Source organism: Triticum urartu, chromosome 6A (assembly GCF_056163025.1).
Source record: "Triticum urartu cultivar PI428250 chromosome 6A, HENAU_Tu73, whole genome shotgun sequence".
In the NCBI taxonomy this organism is placed as follows: domain Eukaryota; kingdom Viridiplantae; phylum Streptophyta; class Magnoliopsida; order Poales; family Poaceae; genus Triticum; species Triticum urartu.
Window position 1 is genome coordinate 81,138,218 of NC_141878.1, and position 19,698 is coordinate 81,157,915.

Consider the following 19,698-nt stretch of genomic DNA (forward strand, 5'->3'; position numbering starts at 1 on the left):
CATGTTCATATTTGGGAATCTGAAAGAAAATGCTCATGACAATTTAGAAAATATTCACAAATTCCCGCAAAAAAATGTTCACAACAATAAAAATAAATATTTGTTTCTAAAATTTGTTCCCCAATTTTTTTAAAAAAATCATCAATTCATAAAATGTTTGTTGGTTCAAAAAATGTTAATGAATTCAAAACCGGTTTGTACATTTAATTTTTTGTAAAAAAACTAATGTTCATGATTTTGAGAAAATTAAAAATTTCAAACAAAAATGTTCGTCGATTCGAAAAACTGTTCACTGATTCAAAAGTATTTTATGTCTAGGATTTTATTGGTTTTCTGAAAGTCTTTATATGCCTTGGCGTTGGGAGTAGTTCGTGGTCAATGAGATATGTTTTAAAGTTTTAAACATTCCCTTGCGCAACATAATGACAAGTGTGGTATGCACTGGCAAACTCATAGCCTTGGGATTTACCGCGGCGAATGCATTGTGATCACGTGGACATCGCGACCATCATCGCCTAGGATGAGAATGGCAACATGGTGAGTAGCCTCTGTGTTAAAATAGAGTACGCTCATATATCGGGATATTGAGTCATATTTAGTTGGTTAGCCATAATTTTTTGTCTCCCGTTGCAACGCACGGGCATATTTGCTAGTTACTATTAAACAATATATGGTGCACTTGTTTGTGTTTCACATGATGGCAAATTTTTAATCCACGTTTTTTTGTCTCTTCATGTATATAGTAAAAAATACCATAACAATTTTAATCCACATCTTTTGCCACCATGCACAGATGCAAATTGCCATGAATTTTTTCTTTTGTGCCATTGCAAAAAGAAAAATATCTTTTTGACCATGGCAAAATTTGCTTATAAAGACGATGTCAAGTTTTTGTTTGAACCACTGGGATTTTTAGCATTACCTTGTTTTTCATTCTCTATCTATCACGACATATTTATTTTCATTTTAGTTTGGGACCATTGCAATTTTTTCAGAGCATGGCAAAATCTAGGCTTTATTAGTCAAGGCCGAAACTAGGCCTTTTTTTTAGTCAAACTGGGCTTTAACAGATCTGAAGTTCGTGCCATATTGGGGCCTTTTTTCGAAAATAAATCAAGATGTACTCGCATCATAAATTGATAATACGAATTGATCAGTAACTACTCCGAGGGAATATATGATCCACCAAAGATCTAGCTTGTTGGAATCGCCCACGGATCGATCACACAAACACGCACACGAAATCTTTCGCCAAAGGCACGTGTCGTGCTTTAGTTGTTTTTTATTTTCTCTCAATTTTCCACCACGTTACAAAACCTGCAGCATGCTGCGTATATAAATACACTCAACCAGCCGACCCAAAAGTTTCTAGACCTACACGGAATCCACCTCTAAACCTCTCCGTGTACAGACTAGTTCTTAGTACTACTTGGACTCCAATTGAACTCAGCCTAAACAAATCACACGATGTACTAACCTATAGCTAGGACCAACTCCTAACGTGACTTGACCAGTCCTACTACTTTGTTACACACGTGTGCATCCAAGACACCTCATAGCACTAATCAATTTAGCTTGAACTCATTAATCTACCAGACAAGATTACTTCTAACATACTCCCTCCTTCCATCTATATAGGGCCTAATGTGTTTTTCGAGGCTAACTTTGACCAAATATTAAAGCAATAATATATGACATGCAACTTACACAAAGCACACCGTTAAATTCATGTGTGAAAGGAGCTTTCAATGATTTCATTTTCATATTGTGCATGTCATGTATTATTAATCTTGTCAATAGTCAAAGGCGGTCTTAAAAAATACATTAGGCCCTATATAGATGGAAGGAGGGAGTAGCTAATTTCCTTGTAACAAGTCAAAACCTAGGTGTTGGTCGTATAGTCTTTCCATACGCTCGCGCAATCTCCCGGCGGCAGCGGCCATGGAAAACGTGACCGCCTTGACGAACCGCTTGTCGTCCGTCACCGGTGTGCACCTGTTCAAGATCTCCGGGCACTCCCTGGTCAAAGGCACCGACCTATGCATCATGTCCAAGACCTTCCGCATCGGCGGCCACGACTGGGCTATCAGATACTACCCCTACGGCCTGAAGCAGAAGGACGACGCAATAAGGAAGCCGTCAATACGACAGCCGGCGGAGAGCATACGTCGGTTTTCCTCTACTTGGAGAACATAGCAAAGGGCGAGGTCCGAGCGAGCTTCTGGTTCTCCCTCCAAGACCCTACGTCGCCGGAAAAGGGGGAGAAGAACAGAAGAGGCGGCGAGACGTGCGACTTCAAGTCCGGAGCACCGTCATCGGCATGGGGTTACATCAAGTACGTAAGCAGGGCCGATCTGGCTGCATCGGGATGCATCAAAGACGACTACCTAGTGATCAAGTGCACCATCGAGGTCATTACCTCTGAGCGCTTCGACGACCATGGAGAAGACGACGTCGTGGCCGTGCCGCCCTCCGAACTGATCAAGAATATCGGCGGACTTCTTGAGGACGGCCTCAAAGCGGACATGACCGTCAAGATCGGCTGGTTCAAGAGGTTCAAGGTGCACGGTTGCATCCTCGCCGCGCAGTCGCCAGTCTTCCGTGCGCAGCTGTGCGGCTCCATGCTGGAGAGCAGGAGAAGCAGCATCCGCATCAAGGACATGGACGCTAGAGTTTTCCCTCCATGTACAGTAGGTCCCGTGCATGGCAGAGAAGTCGGATTGCTTTGAGAGATTGATGTAATTTTATGCGAGGCATTACATTATTAAATTAAATTATTTTACAAATTTGCTTTTCAGGTCTAGATGTAAAATAGTACCGCACATCTAACTTTATCATCATAGGATAAAAGCTCTTTAAGATTTGTTCTCTTTTCTCATCTCAGTGCATTCTTATTTTTCTTGTTTGTTGTTCGTCCAGGAAGTATTTCAAATAATGTTAATTAGCTCTCACGTCACGCAATTTATTTTTTTCGAAAGTACGCAAAATGCGTACCATAGCTTTATAAAAGAAGAGAATAACAATTACAAGACAACTAACACCTACTACGAATAACAAGCATAGCACCAACTCCACATCCGGCTAGTCCAAAGACAGCCACCAACGACAACACAACTACAAAGCAAAAGAGACTGTCCAACACCGAAAACATTGCCGCGTCTCGACCGACATCGGTCACCACCGAAGAGCAGCAGCTTCCGCCAAGCATCTCTTGTCGACGCACCATCCTCCCTTGATGCCTAAAGGAGATGGCAAGAGGATGGCAGGACTCGATCTGACCTGAGGAAGGCGCCGTCTTGAAATCACCGCGAAGACCGTACATAGCGCCTTAGTGAATGATGATGGGCAGCGGCGAACACCGGAGGAGTGCAACATGGGACAACCAAACCATGTCTCCTGGCACGATGCACCCAATAGCAGAACGACATTGATGACGCTGCCATCGTGCCGATCCAGCACCGGATCAAGGCTTTCGCCCGGAGACAATTGCCAACACCAAGCGAGCGAGGGAGATGGCGACACACTCGGCGACGCCTCCAAGGAGGGAAATGACACCCACGGGTGCCATCGCCGCCGGCCCGGCCACAACCGAACATGATTTTCATCCGTAATGCCACGCATCTCCACACCTCCAGGCATAGGTAGTACCGACCATGGAGTCTCGCACAGCCGTCGCCGCAGCAACTTGCCATCGAAGCCGTGCAACCGAGGTCCACCCACACCCGCACTGCCAAGAGAACGCGACCCAACAACCACAAACCACCCAGATGAGGAGCCGTAGCAGCTAACCATGTCGTGCAAGAGCTGCATCCAGCACGACGGCCTTCACCCGCACTAGGGGACTGCCGTGCAACGAACTCAGCCCCAAGGCTGGATTGAATCTGGCGGAATGCGATCTGGCCAACACCTCCCTCCACCACTCCAGCGCCATCACATCCGGGAGCAACCCAGGTAACCCAGCGCGCCCAGCACCCTAAGGCGGCAGGCAGCCCGCTGCCCGCCATGGACTCCTTCCTGGCAGGGCCTCACAGCACCGCCGCCGCCATAGCCCGGGGCTCGCGTCGTCGCCCCCATCTGAGCCGGTGCCCCAGCCTCCGCCGCCACTCTGCTACGCACCTGGCCTGAGTCCACCTTTCCGCCGTGCCTCCGCCGTGCGCCAGGGACAGCCGCCGCGAATCCCGCTGCCCCCGCCATGGATCCCGCCGCCGGCTATCCCATCACCAAGGCAACCCCGCAGACGTCCACTCCACGCGAAGGGGCCCGCCGGGGGGTGCGCCTCCAGCAGCGGCCGAAGCGGGGGATCTGGGCCTCTCTTGGTCTAGGGTTTTGGGGGCCTCCGGAGCCGCACGCGCGTGCGACCTGGGAGGCGTTTCTTTCGTGAGTTGGGATGTCACGCAATCTATGACATGCATGCATGCATGCTTGAAGTCCGAGCAAACAAGCGTGATCAGTCCAGACGAGTCGTGTTAAACTGGCTAGAGGTTGATGATCAACCCCATTAAATTCTCCTTGTTTTTTTTATTTTTTTACTTTTATTTTAAATATTGTTATTGTTATTTTGTGGATTTGTTAATTCTCATCTAGATGATTTTACACCTAAGTTGTTCACCACTCGATCGGACATGTATGCTTCATGTAAAATTGTTTTGTTCACATGCATGTGCCTTCGGTCGTGCTGGTGCTTGTGTTGTCGGACCGATTTTTAGGTTGCACTGGTGACCGTTTTTCTCGTTGTCTTCCATGTTTGCGTAAGTGTGAGTATATGAGCCTATTTTTTACGGGCGATGCGGGGGGAGACCCAGCCGCCGGCCACCTCAAGCCCCTCCCCACCATCCCCCCTCGCCATCGCCGGAGGAGGTGACGAGGCTAAGCCCGTGCCACGGACAGTGGCGGCGGGGCGAGCTCTCCTTCGCGGTGAGGCGTTTTCCCCTCAAATTCAAGGCCGAGGCGGCGGCCAGCCATGGCGTTTGCGTGGCCTTCTCCTCCATGCGCGGCGGCGCGCTGTTGGCTATAGGCAAGGCGCCCTTCTCTCGGCGTCCCTGCTGCTCCCGATGCGGCGCTAGATCTGCGCACCGCCCCGATCTGATCCGGGGTGCCGCGGCGGCGTGGGGGCTACATGCTCGGCCTGATTTAACGGGGCGGTCCTAGGGTTCCTCAAGTGACAAGACGAAGATCCTCCTGCCGCCTATCTTTCTTGATCTGGTCGAAGTGTCGGGTTCCCGAAGGCGAACTCCCATGGGCGCGTTATGCCTGGAGATTGCTGGATCGGGTGGGATTCGGTCGTGCCCACTGGTTCTCTTTTAAGGAGGGAGCGGTGCGAAGCTCTGCTATTTGTTGCCATCATGGGATATGTTTAGTTCCATGGTGAAGTCAGAGGTGGAAAATGTCATGAAAGCCGAGATCGGAAGACTAGTAATGATGATTGGATCCTTTGTGGTGATGAGGAACTTGCTTGGAGTTTCTGATTTTGTAGCAGCGGTATATAAGTGGAGGCGGCAGCACTGGTGCAGTTCAAAGTCTTACCTATCAGGGTGAAAACTCCAAAGTATGGCCTTAATTGGTTGTGCCTGGCAATGGTCTTGTTGAAGGCATTGTTTTGAGAGTGATGACTATCTTCGGGGTGAAAATCCAAGATCTATGATCGGGTGACGACGACGCTTGTGCACTATTTCCTTCTTTGAGGCGTCATTTTTGGAGAACTTGGACTTCTGATGTTGTTTTGCAGGTGGTTGTACTGTTGCTGCATGGACTGGAATTCTGTAGCGGGGCTTTTGTTTTTTAGTTTTTTCTTCTTCTTTTTCTGGCTGTGTGCGTCCACAATGCCATTAGGGTATTGCATTGTTTCAGAGGCCGGGTGTAATTGATATCTTCACGATTTTATTATATTCCCTTTATTGAAAATAAGCTTATTTTTCACATAGGTTGTAACTCATCGGGAAGAGATTTAGCAATGTCTCATGTAAATTTTTAAATGTACGATCTTTTGTTCCTGAATTTTTGTGCAGTGTTTTGATACGTGTCACGTTGTTGACCGTTTCGCGGCTTTCGTCCTTTGTTTTTTTGAGAAATTGTTCATTCAAATCACGAATCAGTACAGAGTAGGTGACCCTTACAAGCACACTGAAACGCAAAAACAAAGGACCATGAATACCTAGAGTACCCTAAAACAACCATAACACAAGAAGATCTCCGGAGCTCGGTGTCATCATCCCTGAATCTTGAGAGAAGACCCCTCCATCGCCCATCCGAGGATCCAACGGCCAGTGCCGATGGACCTCCAACCACCACAGCCCGCGACCTCGACGAGATCCGGGGATCCCCAACACCGCTGGCTCCTAGACGAGGGCAAAAGCCTCGCCTGACCGTGAACGGATCCCGGAGAAACTTATTCTGACGCGACACCACCGTAACGGCCTCGGCAGCGTCTCCCTCAACCCTAACCCTACCACACACCCACCTAGTGAACAGACCCGAGGTGGTCGGTTATGCGTCGTCGTGCGCTGGGCCATTTAGCGCCTCGCGTTTGTTTTCCGGATTGTGTCAGTTTTCACATTGTGTGTGTATCAGCTTTTCTCACTCAATGTAGTGGGTGCGGTTCAGTTTTTAATAAAGTAACTCTCTCACTTTGAGCTACATTTCAAGTCGACCCTTCACTCACAATTGGGTTATCGTTTTGTAGTTGTCTTAATTGCAAGTCCATCTTCGACTCGTAACTAGGATCCTCGACACGGCGGCTTGGGAGAAGCTCGACATCAGGGGTGCGGGCTCGCCGTCGGCCCAGAAGCATCAAGCCCTCGCCTCGACAGCGGTGGTGGCGATGGAGGTGGACGTAGCTAACCAATATGGCTCCAACATGGGGATGGTGTCCCCTCATGCTGCGGCTCTGCTTGACAAGGGGATCACGGCGTCCTGTGACACAGGTGTGCCAGCGGGGGAGCGCATGCCGATTCTGCTGTCTGCAAGAACCATCCTCCCATCCTTGGCTGGGTCGCCGGCTTCGGGTGAGCAGGGAGGCAGCAAGAGTGGATCCGTGCGGCAGGCGAAGAAGCTCGCGAGGCGCAAGGTGGTCACGGACGGGATCAGGCCCATGGAATAGCTGGGCGCACCGCCAACTCCGTGCCAGTCGGTGATGGCGCTCGCCGCTCCCCTCACGCAGCCCATTGGCGACGCCCTCTTCCAGTAGGCTTCCAAGGTGGCCCCGATCGTGCAGGCCAAGCGGTCCAAGGCAGTGGCCGCGGCCCCGGTCCGCTCCAGCTCGCGCTCCCGGGGTGCTAAGGCTGGCCTGCCGGCGATGCAGCAGGCCCAGCTCATGCAGGCGCAGAAGAATCTCGAGATGTCAGGTAACCCTCCCCCACGCTTTACGATTCTACAGTCTTTTTCAGATGATCATCTTAGTGAGGTATTGCAGGAGAGTGGTGTGGACGCGTCGTGCGCTGGGGGGGGGCATGCGCGAGCTGCTTCCTCTGTTGTGTGCGACAGAGCAGGCGCAAGCGGCGATCGTAGCCACGGCTGCTGCACGCGCTGATCAGCTAGGGCAGGAGGCAGAGGCCTCGCAGGCACTAGCGACTCGGCCCGATGAGGTGGTGTTGGCAACAGGGGTTTCCCCCCCTCGCCTTGCAGGGTCAAGGTGAGGCGCGTGGCCAAACCGGTGTCCTCACGGGGCATCCGCCTCCGAAACAGAATCATTTAGATGTGGGCTATATTTTGGAATATACGTGGGTTCGGCCATGTCGGTAGGCGATCCTAGTTGAAAGAATACATGCGGAAAGAAGGGATTGATATCGTAGCCTTGCAAGAGACCAATAAATCCGACTTTCGGCATCACGAGTTGTTGTCGATCGACCCCTTGGAGAGGTTCTCCTGGTACCACCTTGCTGCTAATGGGCACTCAGGGGGTAAGCTGCTGGGCTTTGACCAAGCAGTCTATGAGGTGTTAGCGTGGGATGTGGGCACTTTTTTCCTTGCCGGCCACATTCGCCACAGTCAGTTTCAGAGGGAGCTGGTGGTGATCCAGGTCTATGGGCTAGTGGATCACGCGCGCTCAGCAGAGTTTCTAGCCGAACTGCAAGCGAAGGTGTTTGCGGTGAGCACTACGCTCACTCCCCTTGTGGCCGGGGGAGATTTTAATCTTATCCGCTCGGGTGCGGATAAGAACAACAGCAACATTAATTGGACCAGGGTATCTATGTTCAACAACGCGATTGCCTCGACGGCTATTAGGGAGTTAGCCAGATCTGGGGCACGCTACACTTGGACGAACAAGCAATTGGACCCGGTGCGCTCGGTGCTTAACAGAGTGTTCATCTCCCCAGAATAGGAACTGATATACCCTCTCTTCTCGCTAGTTGCTGAGACCAGGATCGGGTCGGATCACGTGCCACTAATCCTGGCCTCATGGGAGGAAAGGATTAGGCGTAGTCCTAGGTTTTACTTCGAAACGGTGTGGTTTGAAAATCCAGATTTCGATTCCATTTTTAGAGAGAAGTGGTCGGCCTGTGTTAGCCAGGTGGGCCATCAGAGGGGCCCCATGGACTTCTACATCGCTGCAGGGAGCCGCCTTCGGGCCAGCCTCAAGGGCTGGGGAGCCAACTTGGGAAGGCAGGACAGATCGCTAAGAGAGGGCATTTTAGTAGAGATCGCGAGCCTCGACCAACAGGCGGACGCGCGGCCTTTCTCTGAATAGGAGTGGGCTCGACGCTATGCGTTGGAGAACCAGGTTCAGTCCTTGCTGCGAGCGGAAGAGGAGTACTGGAGGTGTCCGGGTGGCCTAAAGTGGATCCTTAAAGGGGACGCTAACACTAAGTACTTCCACACCTACGCCAATGGGAGACGGCGTAGATGTGCAATCATCCGCTTGCAATCCGATCAGGGTTTGCTGCAGGCTCAAGAGGCCATCACCCGCCACGTTTACGATTTCTACATCCAACTAATTGGGACGAGCGAAGAGCAGCGTGCTGGGGTGCGCGCTAACATATGGGATCCCTCCCAGCTTGTCACTGACCAGGAAAATAAGGAGCTGGGGCTCGCCTTTTTGCCCGAGGAAATCGGCGCGGATCTCAAGAGCATGAAGACTGACACTGCTCCAGGCCCGGACGGCTGGCCTGTTGTCATGTTCAAACATTTCTGGTCGATCCTGCAGGGGCCAGTGTTCGCAGTGTGTAACGGCTTTATGCGTGGTACGGTAGATATCTCTAGGCTCAATTATGGGATCCTCTCGCTGATCCCAAAGGTGGCAGGGGCAGATAACATCCGTCAATTTAGGCCGATAGCGCTCATCAACGACCCGTTCAAGATCTATTCAAAAGCCACCACCTCTCGCCTGGTCCTGATAGCGCATCGCACCATTAGTCGTACCCGAACTGCATTCATTCGCGGCCGTAACATCTTGGAGGGCTCCCTTGCACATCAGGAGATCATCCACGAACTAAAACGCACAAAGGAACCGGCCATTCTCCTGAAATTAGACTTTGAGAAAGCGTACGATCGCGTGAACTGGAATATTTTGCGTCAGGTCCTGCTAAGCCGAGGCTTCTCGGCTATGTGGGTGCACCGAATTATGGAGCTGGTCACGGGTGGCCAGACAGCTATTTCGGTTAACGGAGAAGTAGGGAACTTCTTCCGGAACAAGCGGGTACTGCGTCAGGGTGACCCCATGTCTCCGCTCCTGTTCAACTTTGTGGTCGTCGCCCTCGCAGCCATGTTGCGCAGGGCGACCGCGGCAGGCCACATCAAGCGAGTGGTCGGCCACCTAATCCCAGGGGGGATCTCGCACTTGCAGTACGCAGACGATACATTGCTACTATTCCAGCCGGACAATTACAACATCGCTACGATGAAGGCTTTGTTGCTAAGTTTCGAAATGATGTCCGGTCTCAAAATTAATTTTCACAAATGCGAAGTACTGTCTATGGGGATAGACAGCGAGGAGGGGCGTCACATCGCAGACCTGCTCAATTGTAAAGTGGGAAAATTCCCCTTTACATATCTGCGATTGCCTCTAGCGCCACGTAGAGTGGCGATAGACGAGTGGGCTCCCTTAACTGGGAAGGCGGGGAAGAAGGTGAGTCCTTGGCGAGGCAAGTTCATGTCCTTAGCGGCAAGATTGGTTCTCACCAACTCAAGCCTTTCCTCGCTTCCTATGTTTGCTATGGGCCTTTTCCTTTTGGCAGAAGGGGTTCATGCCAAGTTGGACACGCCACGCGCCCGATTCTTTTGGGAAGGGTCAGGCCTAAAGCGTAAATACCATATGGTAAAATGGGCAGTGGCTTGTAGGCCCAAATCCTTGGGAGGATTAGGGATCATCAATACCAGACTGCAGAATATTGAGCTGATGTGTAAATGGATCTGGAAGCTCTCGCAAGGAGCGACAGGTCTATGGGTTGACATCTTACGGGCTAAGTACTTCCCTAATGGGAATTTCTTTGAAGGGGAAATAAGGGGCTCCCCTTCCTGGCAAGACCTACAGCCATAAGATCCGCGTTTGATCAAGGAGCCAAGTTCTCAGTTCGCAACGGTCGCTCCACCCGTTTCTGGCTAGATTTCTGGGTGGGTTCTCGACCGCTCTGGGAAGAGTTCCCAAAGCTCTATGCTCTTGCGGTGATGCCAAACCAAAGGATGGCAGAGGCATTGGCAGATCTTCAGGCCATTGCCTTCTGTCATAACCTAAATGAGCAGGAAACAACAAAGTGGGAGGCTCTGCTGGACCTTGTGTCCCCCGTGTCGCTAACATAGGAGCACGATAGGGTGTCATGGCACCTCAATGCGTCCAGGAAGTTCTCCGTCAAGTCTTTATACCACAAACTGTGCCAAGGGTCGGTATAGAGAGAGGTCAAAGGTCTCTGGCAAGCGCGCATTCCGCTGAAGATCAAAGTTTTTCTTTGGCAATTACTCCGGGACCGTCTTCCTACACCCGTTAACATTGCTAAAAGGAATGGCCCGACAACAGGGCCGTGCGTGCTATGCGGGAACCCAGAGAATGGTAATCACGTTTTCTTCCTCTGCCCTCTTGCGTGTTTCGCTTGGCGTACAGTGCACGAGGCGGCTGGGGTCTCTTGGGACCCGCGCTCCTCGTCCGAGCTCGTGGCTCTCCTGGACTCGGTTCAGGGCCAGAGCAAGAGGGTGTTATGGACTAGTATAGGGGCGATGCTTTGGTCCTTGTGGCTGACCCGTAACAAATTTACCATCGAAGGATAGTACCCGTCGCACCCGGCTAACATCATTTGCAAATGCTCTATCCTCTTGCAGCAATGGAGTCCGTTGGCGAAGCATAAGGACGCTGATCTCATGAAGCTTGTCCAAGTCCGTGTTCACCAGGTCTACGTCTCGGCTATGGAGCCGGTGTTGCCAACCTAAGGGTGGGCAACTTATTTTGTTGGCGAGCTTGCGCGCTCAAGGCCATGGGCTTCGGCCTTGTAACTCAATCGCTGCCAGGCTTAGAACCTTGCCAGTCTTTTGTTCATTGTGTAGCTCTGGCTTTTGTCTCCGAAGTGTAATGACCGTGTGTTCGACACTCTGCCTGTTTCGATGTGGGCTTTATTAATTTAAAGCCGGACGCTCCCAGCGTCTTCGTTCTAAAAAAAAACTAGGATCACAGTTTGTCGTTGTCTCAATTGCAAGTCCACCCTCGACTCGCAACTAGGCCCATAGTTTATTGTTATCCCGGTTGCAAGTCCACCTTCGACTCGCAATAGGGGTGTGTTTTGCTTTTCATCTCAATTGCAAGTCCACCCTCAACTCGTGCCTCGTATCATAGTTTTTTATACTTGACTCAGTTACACGTCCACCCTTGACACGCAAGGGGGGAGGGGGGGGGGGGGGGGGGATAGAAGAGGCGGCGAGACACGCGACTTCAAGTCTGGATCATCGTCATGGGGTTACATCAAGTTAGTATGCAAGGCCGGTCTAGCTGCATCGGGATGCGTCAAAGATGACTGCCTAGTGATCAAGTGCACTATCGAGGTCATTACCTCTGAGAGCTTCGACGACCACACAGAAGACAACGTCGTGGCCGTGTCACCCTTGGAAATGATCAATAAAATTGGTGGACTTCTTGAGAACGGCCTCAAAGCGGACATGACCGTCAAGATCGGTTTGTTCAAGAGGTTCAAGGTGCACGGTTGCATCCTCGCCGTGCAGTTGCCAGTATTTCGTGCACAACTGTGTGGCTCCATGGTGGAGAGTAGGAGAAGCAGCATCCGTATCAAGGACATGGACGCTAGAGTTTTCGAGGTCCTGCTACATTACATGTACAAGGACTCACTGCCAGCATTCATGGAGGAGACCACCGAAGACGCTACAAACATGGCCCAACATTTGCTCATCATGGCCGATCGGTACGCCATGGAAAGATTGAAGCTGCTTTGCGCCAACAAGCTGAGCAAGACGCTAGATGTCAACACCGTGGGTTTTACTCTGGATTTTGCTGAGAGAAACAACCGCCAGCAACTGAAGGATTTCTGCATCAAGTACATGGTACGGAACCATGATAGGTTTAGAGAAATTATGAAGACCAAAGGATTCATCCAGTTAACTGAGAATTACAGAAGCCTTGTGTGTGAATTATTCAAAGCTTTCGCAAATTAACCTATAATAGGGGCGATCGATTGTATTTGCTGGTATGATAAACTTTGCCTGTTAATTACTGAATTTTCTACATCTTTCTCCTACGTCCGTTGTATTTTTCTCTTCTGATGCGGATTTCCCTCCATGTACAGTAGGTCCCGTGCATGGCAGAGACGTCGGATTTCTTTGAGAGATTGATGTACTTTTATGCAAGGCAATACATTTAAATTATTTTATTTGCTTTGTTACACATTATAAAACAGTGTAAACAAGAATGCAAAGATAGCGTGCTTGGGCGTGCCACCCAATGCAAGCTAGCCTTCCTAGAGCTCTGTGCGTGGTGTGGGTGTCACACAGTCATCCTACTGTGCCAATTGTGCCATGTGGCACCATATCAAATATATATAGCGTCAAGTAGGTGCAATGATATGGTGCCCGCATCGACAACAAACTGGTGGTGATGGGTCGAAGTATCATATGTAATGAGCTATTTTAACCATGTTCGATGTGATGTCCTTTAGTAAACTTTCTTAGTATACTATATTGACTATAATTGTAAAAGTTTTCGAGAAGTTAGAATTAACCTATACTAGTACCAACCAGGATAAAAAATCCGATAACAATATAGTTGGATACGAGCACAAATTAAATATCAGATATGACGATGTACCCCAAGGTCACAGCCATTGGAGTATCCACTTCTCCATTGGAGAGGCATGGGGGACATAAAGATATCCCCAATATCAAAATGCCTCGCCTTCTTCTCCATGAGCTTCGACTTCCCTCACAAGTGATGGGCCTTGAGGATGACCTCCAAACCTTAAAAAATTTTCCAAAATTAATCCACAGTTTTGGAATCTTCCATGCAGCACCAAAATTGATAGAGTTACCTATAAACCCAAGAGTATGATAAATAGCACAAAGAATTCAAGAGGGATTAAGCTTGGTGGAATAAAAAAAATCCAGGGCTCATTTTCTCTTCCTCTTTGCAAATGAAAATCTAATCGGCTAGAGAGGGAGCAATAGAAGATCAGATACGTCAACAATGGTGTTCTTTCATCTGCTAAAAATGGGTTTCTTTCCGAGAACCCTTCTTTCATGTAAGAAGGTGGGTAATATACGACCCTCCCCTCCGTGCACACGCACAATCTATCGGTTACCTAGATCTTTGTACGAGCATGGTGGTTCCAGGAAAACTCGGTGTTCCAAAACCCCGGAGACTCGGGATCCATTCGGGAATATCTCCAGGTTAGATAATACCTCTCAGGCTGAACTTGTAGATGGTTTCGTAGGGTTTAGGCCTCTTCATCAGGAAACAAGTACATTCTATCGGATACCAGCTTTGGTAGTCTAGGGTGTGTGTTTGTAGGCATGTATCCCACTCTTACTCTTCGTGAACATCTTTTCATATTCCATCATTTCTATCGACTCAAAGAATAGGAAATCAATATAAATTATTAATGCGTCATCTTTTTTATCGCTTTTGAACTAATGGTTTTCCAACCACATTCGCTTTCTTCATCGGGGCAAAAACTTTCATATCCTCATGTAAACCATTAGCTTCATAATTGTACAATGTCATTATCACCAAAATTCACATCGGAGTTAACATGTCGTTTCGCATCTGCATGTGAACCACTCACCGCGCCAGACAAGCAAAGGGGCATGTGAAGGTTTGAATCGATTCCACAATGACAAAATATTTTTGGTGCCCTTCTAACTCCGCTTGGCTAATTTACCTTTTGTCGTTCCATGACAAAGACATCACACAAGATCTTAATCTTTAGAGGATTCTTTAGTTTGCCCCTACCCGAGATCTGTCGGATTCGACTGTCACTCACAAACTGGGGTCATAATATTAACTGATAGGTAAGAGAAAACTTATTGATTATATGTATGATAGTCTTACCTTGCTTTAGTAATAATCATCCAAAGAGTACAAAAAGAGAATATCAAAGTTGGCTAATATGAACGTTAAAACTGCAAGGCAGAATGGCTACACAACTTTAAAAAGGAACCACACACGGAGCTGAAGTATAACATTCCTGTCGAAACAACACATATTCTAATGCCTATGTCCATTTTAATTAAAGTAACTTATAAGTAGCTACATATGTTTTATTTATGGTGCACAATCTAATTAGTTTTTGCTTTTTAATAAACATAACAGGTTTATCCAATATAGAAAACTCTCATGCGACCAAGTGATGACCCACAAGTATAGGGGATCTATCGTAGTCATATCGATAAGTAAGAGTATCGAACCTAACGAGGAGCAGAAGAAAATGACAAGCTGTTTTCAGCAAGGTATTCTTTGCAAGCACTGAAATTATCGGTGACAGATAGTTTTGTGATAAGGTAATTTGTAAAGGGTAACAAGTAACAAAAGTAACTAAAGTGCAGCAAGGTGGCCCAATCCTTTTTATAGCAAAGTACTAGCCTGGACGAATTCTTATATCAAGCAAAAAGCTCCCGAGGACACATGGGAATTATTGTCAAGCTAGTTTTCATAATGCTCCTATGATTCACGTTCGTTACTTTGATAATTTGATACGTGGGTGGACTTGTGCTTGGGTGTTGTCCGTACTTGGACAAGCCTCCCACTTATGATTAACCACTCTGGCAAGCATCCACAACTACGAAAGAAGAATTAAGACAAGTCTAACCATGGCATGAAACATATGGATCCAAATGAGCCCCTTACGAAGCAATGCATAAACTAGGGTTTAAGCTTATGTCACTCTAGCAACCCATCATCTACTTATTACTTCCCAATGCCTTTCCCTAGGCCCAAATCATGGTGAAGTGTCATGTAGTCGGCGTTCACATAACACCACTAGAGGAAAGACAATATACATCTCATCAAAATATTGAACGAATACAAAATTCACATGATTACTTATAACAAGACTTCTCTCAACAAACGTAACTACTCACAAAGCATGTTCGTGTTCAAGATCATAGGGGTATTGAATATCATTAAGGATCTGAACATATGATCTTCCAGCAAATAAACTAACTAGCATCAACTACAAGGAGTAATCAACACTACTAGCAACCCACAGGTACCAATCTGAGGTTTGGAGACAAAGATCGGAGGCAAGGGATGAACTAGGGTTTGAGAGGAGATGGTGCTGATGAAGATGTTGATGGAGATTGACCACTCTCGATGAGAGGATCATTGGTGATGACGATGGCTTCGATTTACCCCTCTTGGAGGGAACTTTCCCGGCATAACAGCTCCACCGAAGCCCTAGATTGGTTCCGCTTAGGTTCTGCCTCGAGAGGGCGATGCTTCGTCCCGAAAACTTCCTCTTGATTTTTTTCAGGTCAAAGCACATCATATAGCAGAAGATGGGCACCGGGGGCCAGCCAGGTGAAGGAAATATGCCCTAGAGGCAATAATAAAGTCGTTATTTATATTTCCTTATATCATGATAAATGTTTATTATTCATGCTAGAATTGTACTAACCAAAAACTTAATACATGTGTGAATACATAGACAAACAGAGTGTCCCTAGTTCATCCCTAGCTCGTTAATCAAAGATGGTTAAGTTTCCTAGCCATAGACATGTGTTGTCATTTGATGAACGGGATCAAATCATTAGATAATGATGTGATTAACAAGACCCATCCGTTAGCTTAGCACTATGATCATTTAGTTTATTGCTATTGCTTTCATCATGACTCATACATGTTCCTATGACTATGAGATTATGCAGCTCCCGAATACCGGAGGAACACTTAGTGTGCTATCAAACGTCACAAGGTAACTGAGTGATTATAAAGATGCTCTACAGGTGTCTCCAATGGTGTTTGTTGAGTTGGCATAGATCAAGATTAGGATTTGTCACTCCGATTGTCGAAGAGGTATCTCTGGGCCCTCTCGGTAATGCTCATCACTATAAGCCTTGCAAGAAATGTGACTAATAAGTTAGTTGTGGGATGATGCATTGCAGAACGAGTAAAGAGACTTGCCGGTAACGAGATTGAACTAGGTATGATGATACCGACGATCGAATCTCGGGCAAGTAACATACCGATGATAAAGGGAACAACGTATGTTGTTATGCGGTTTAACCGATAAAGATCTTCGTAGAATATGTAGGAGCCAATATGAGCATCTAGGTTCCGCTATTGGTTATTGACCAGAGATGTGTCTCGGTCATGTCTACATAGTTCTCGAACCTGTAGGGTCCGCACGCTTAACGTTCGATGACGATTTGTATTATGTGTTTATGTGATTTGATGACCGAAGGTTGTTCGAAGTCCCAGATGAGATCACGGACATGACGAGAAGTCTCGAAATGGCTGAGACATAAATATTGATATATTGGAGGACTATATTCCGACATCGGAAAGGTTCTGAGTAATTCGGGTATTTTTCGGAGTACCGGAGAGTTACAGGAATTCGCCGGGGGAAGTAGTGGGCCTTAATGGGCCATACGGGAAAGGAGAGAAGTGCCTCAAGGGGTGACTGCGCCCCCCCATGGGCTGGTCCTAATTGGACTAGGAGGGGGCGGCGCCCCCCTCCTTCCTTCTCCCCTCCTCCTCCTTCCCTCCTTCTCCTACTTGGAATAGGAAAGAGGAGGGGAATCCTACTTGGATTGGGGAGTCCTAGTAGGATTCCCCACACCTGGCGCGCCCTCCTAGGGCTGGCCACCTCTTACCTCCCCTCCTTTATATACGTGGCCAGGGGGCACCCCATAGACACACAAGTTGATCTTTTAGCCCTGTGCGGTGCCCCCCTCCACAGTTACACACCTCGGTCATATCGTCGTAGTGCTTAGGCGAAGCCCTGTGCCGGTAACTTCATCATCACCGTCACCACGCTGTCGTGCTGACGAAACTCTCCCTCCGCCTCAGCTGGATCAAGAGTACGAGGGACGTGCACAAGCTGAACGTGTGCAGATCGCGGAGGTGCCGTGCGTTCAGTACTTGATCGGTTGGATCGCAAAGACGTTCGACTACATCAACCGCGTTACTAAATGCTTCCGCTTTTGCTCTCCTTGCTCGTTGCTATGCTTCTCCTAGATAGGTCTTGCGTGATTGTAGGAAATTTTTGAAATACTACGTTCCCCAACAGTGGCAACCGAGCCAGGTCTTGATAACCACAAGTATAGGGGATCGCAACAGTTTTTGAGGGTAGAGTATTCAACCCAAATTTATTGATTCGACACAAGGGGAGACAAAGAATATTCTCAAGTATTAGAAGTTGAGTTGTCAATTCAACCACACCTGGAAAACTTAATATCTGTAGCAAAGTATTTAGTAGCAAAGTAGTATGGAAGTAACGGTAACGGTGGCATAAGTAACAATGGCAGTTTTTGTAGTAATTGTAACAGTGGCAACGGAAAAGTAACTAAGCAAAGATCAGTATGTGAAAAGCTCGTTGGCATTGGATCAGTGAAGGATAATTATGTCGGATGCGATTCCTCATGCAACAGTTATAACATAGGGTGACACAAAACTAGCTCCAGTTCATCAATGTAATGTAGGCATGTATTCCGAATATAGTCATACATGCTTATGGAAAAGAACTTGCATGACATCTTTTGTCCTACCCTCCCGTGGCAGCGGGGTCCTATTGGAAACTAAGGGATATTAAGGCCTCATTTTAATAGAGTACCGGACCAAAGCATTAACACTTAGTGAATACATGAACTCCTCAAACTGCGGTCATCACCGAGAGTGGTCCCAATTATTATCACTTCGGGTGTCAGGACCCCGATCCTAAGTCACACCGATCTAGCATGTAACACATCATATCACTTTCCGGCCTCACGCACGGTATGCCCACGGGTGCCAGCTTACCTGGCCCGGGACCGTTTGCGCCTTTTGGCTCACATATATGATAGTGTTGCTAGCATCCATATGACAGAGAACCCGGGCTGACATGACTAGTCGTAAACCCAAAGTGGCACTAACTTATAGGGACATGCATACATGACCCAGCAACGAACGTGTCGGTCATCAGTGAGTGAATCCGGGCTGTAGCAGCTAGGCTAACAGGACTCCGGGGAATTCGGGCTGTAGCAGGCTATCAGGACTCCGGCAGACACCGCGTGACATTTCCCCAAAGGGACAGACACAGGAACGAAGAAGGACACATGCCGTCCAGCCTAAGTGGTCCAGAGCAGTAGCAAGCTACCATGGCTCAGAGGAAGCACTAGGAGACATTTCCCGGTAAGAGAGGCTCAAGGATAAACAACTAGGTTGTCGGATCCCACACATACCAAGCATTTCAATAACATACACACAATATGCTCGATATGTGCAAATACAACATGGCATCACAACAAAACTCTACGATTCAAAGTATTTATTCAATAGGCTCCAAGGAGCCAAGTATTACAAACATGGGTCTGATGACCCAGCATACAAAGCATACAGGCAACGGAAGCATAACATGTCTTAGTACAGACAACTACAAATGAAAAGGGCTGAGAAGCCTGACTATCTACAAGACCCTCCCAAGGTACAAGCTCGTATCTGAGGTTACAAGCTAAACGTCAAAGTCCACGCGAAACTACTAGCGAGACTGAAGTCTCTCTATAAAAACATAAATTAAGCAAACATGAGTACAAATGTACCCAGAAAGACTTACATCAGAACTAGCTACATATGCATCCATGTCAACAAAGGGGTGGTGGAGTTTAACTGCAGCAAGCCAGCTTTGACTCGGTGGCTGTCCTGAACTACGACTGCTGGTAACTCTTTTGAGGTGGCGCACACGAGTCCGCATATTCACCATATCAATACACCACTATGGATCCGCTCCCGTCTCCCTACGAGAACACCATCCATAGCACTCACGCTTATCTTGCGCGTTTTAGAGTATCCACTTTCACTTGTCTATGAACTGTACAGGCAACCCAGAAGTCCTTTACCGCTGACGCGGCTATTCGAATAGATGATGTTAACCCTGACTCAAAGGAACCCGTCCCCGTCCCATCAACAATGTTCCCTCTTGGAACACGTATCTACGTCCACTCCGGACACTATGCCATGCCGTGCGTCACCCGGATACACGCGTCATGCATCACCTGCCCGCACACCTGACTGCAAATGTCCGTGTAACCGCAAGGTAGGCTCTGATAAGCACGGAACTCAATTCCTGTGAGCCGTATCACAAG

General features: G+C 48.2%; 1 pseudogene; it reads left to right on the forward strand.

The window, feature by feature from the left end:
- Nucleotides 1-1,941: 1,941 nt before the first annotated feature.
- LOC125516562 (BTB/POZ and MATH domain-containing protein 1-like) lies at nucleotides 1,942-12,582 on the forward strand (annotated as a pseudogene).
- The last annotated feature ends 7,116 nt before the right edge of the window (nucleotides 12,583-19,698 follow it).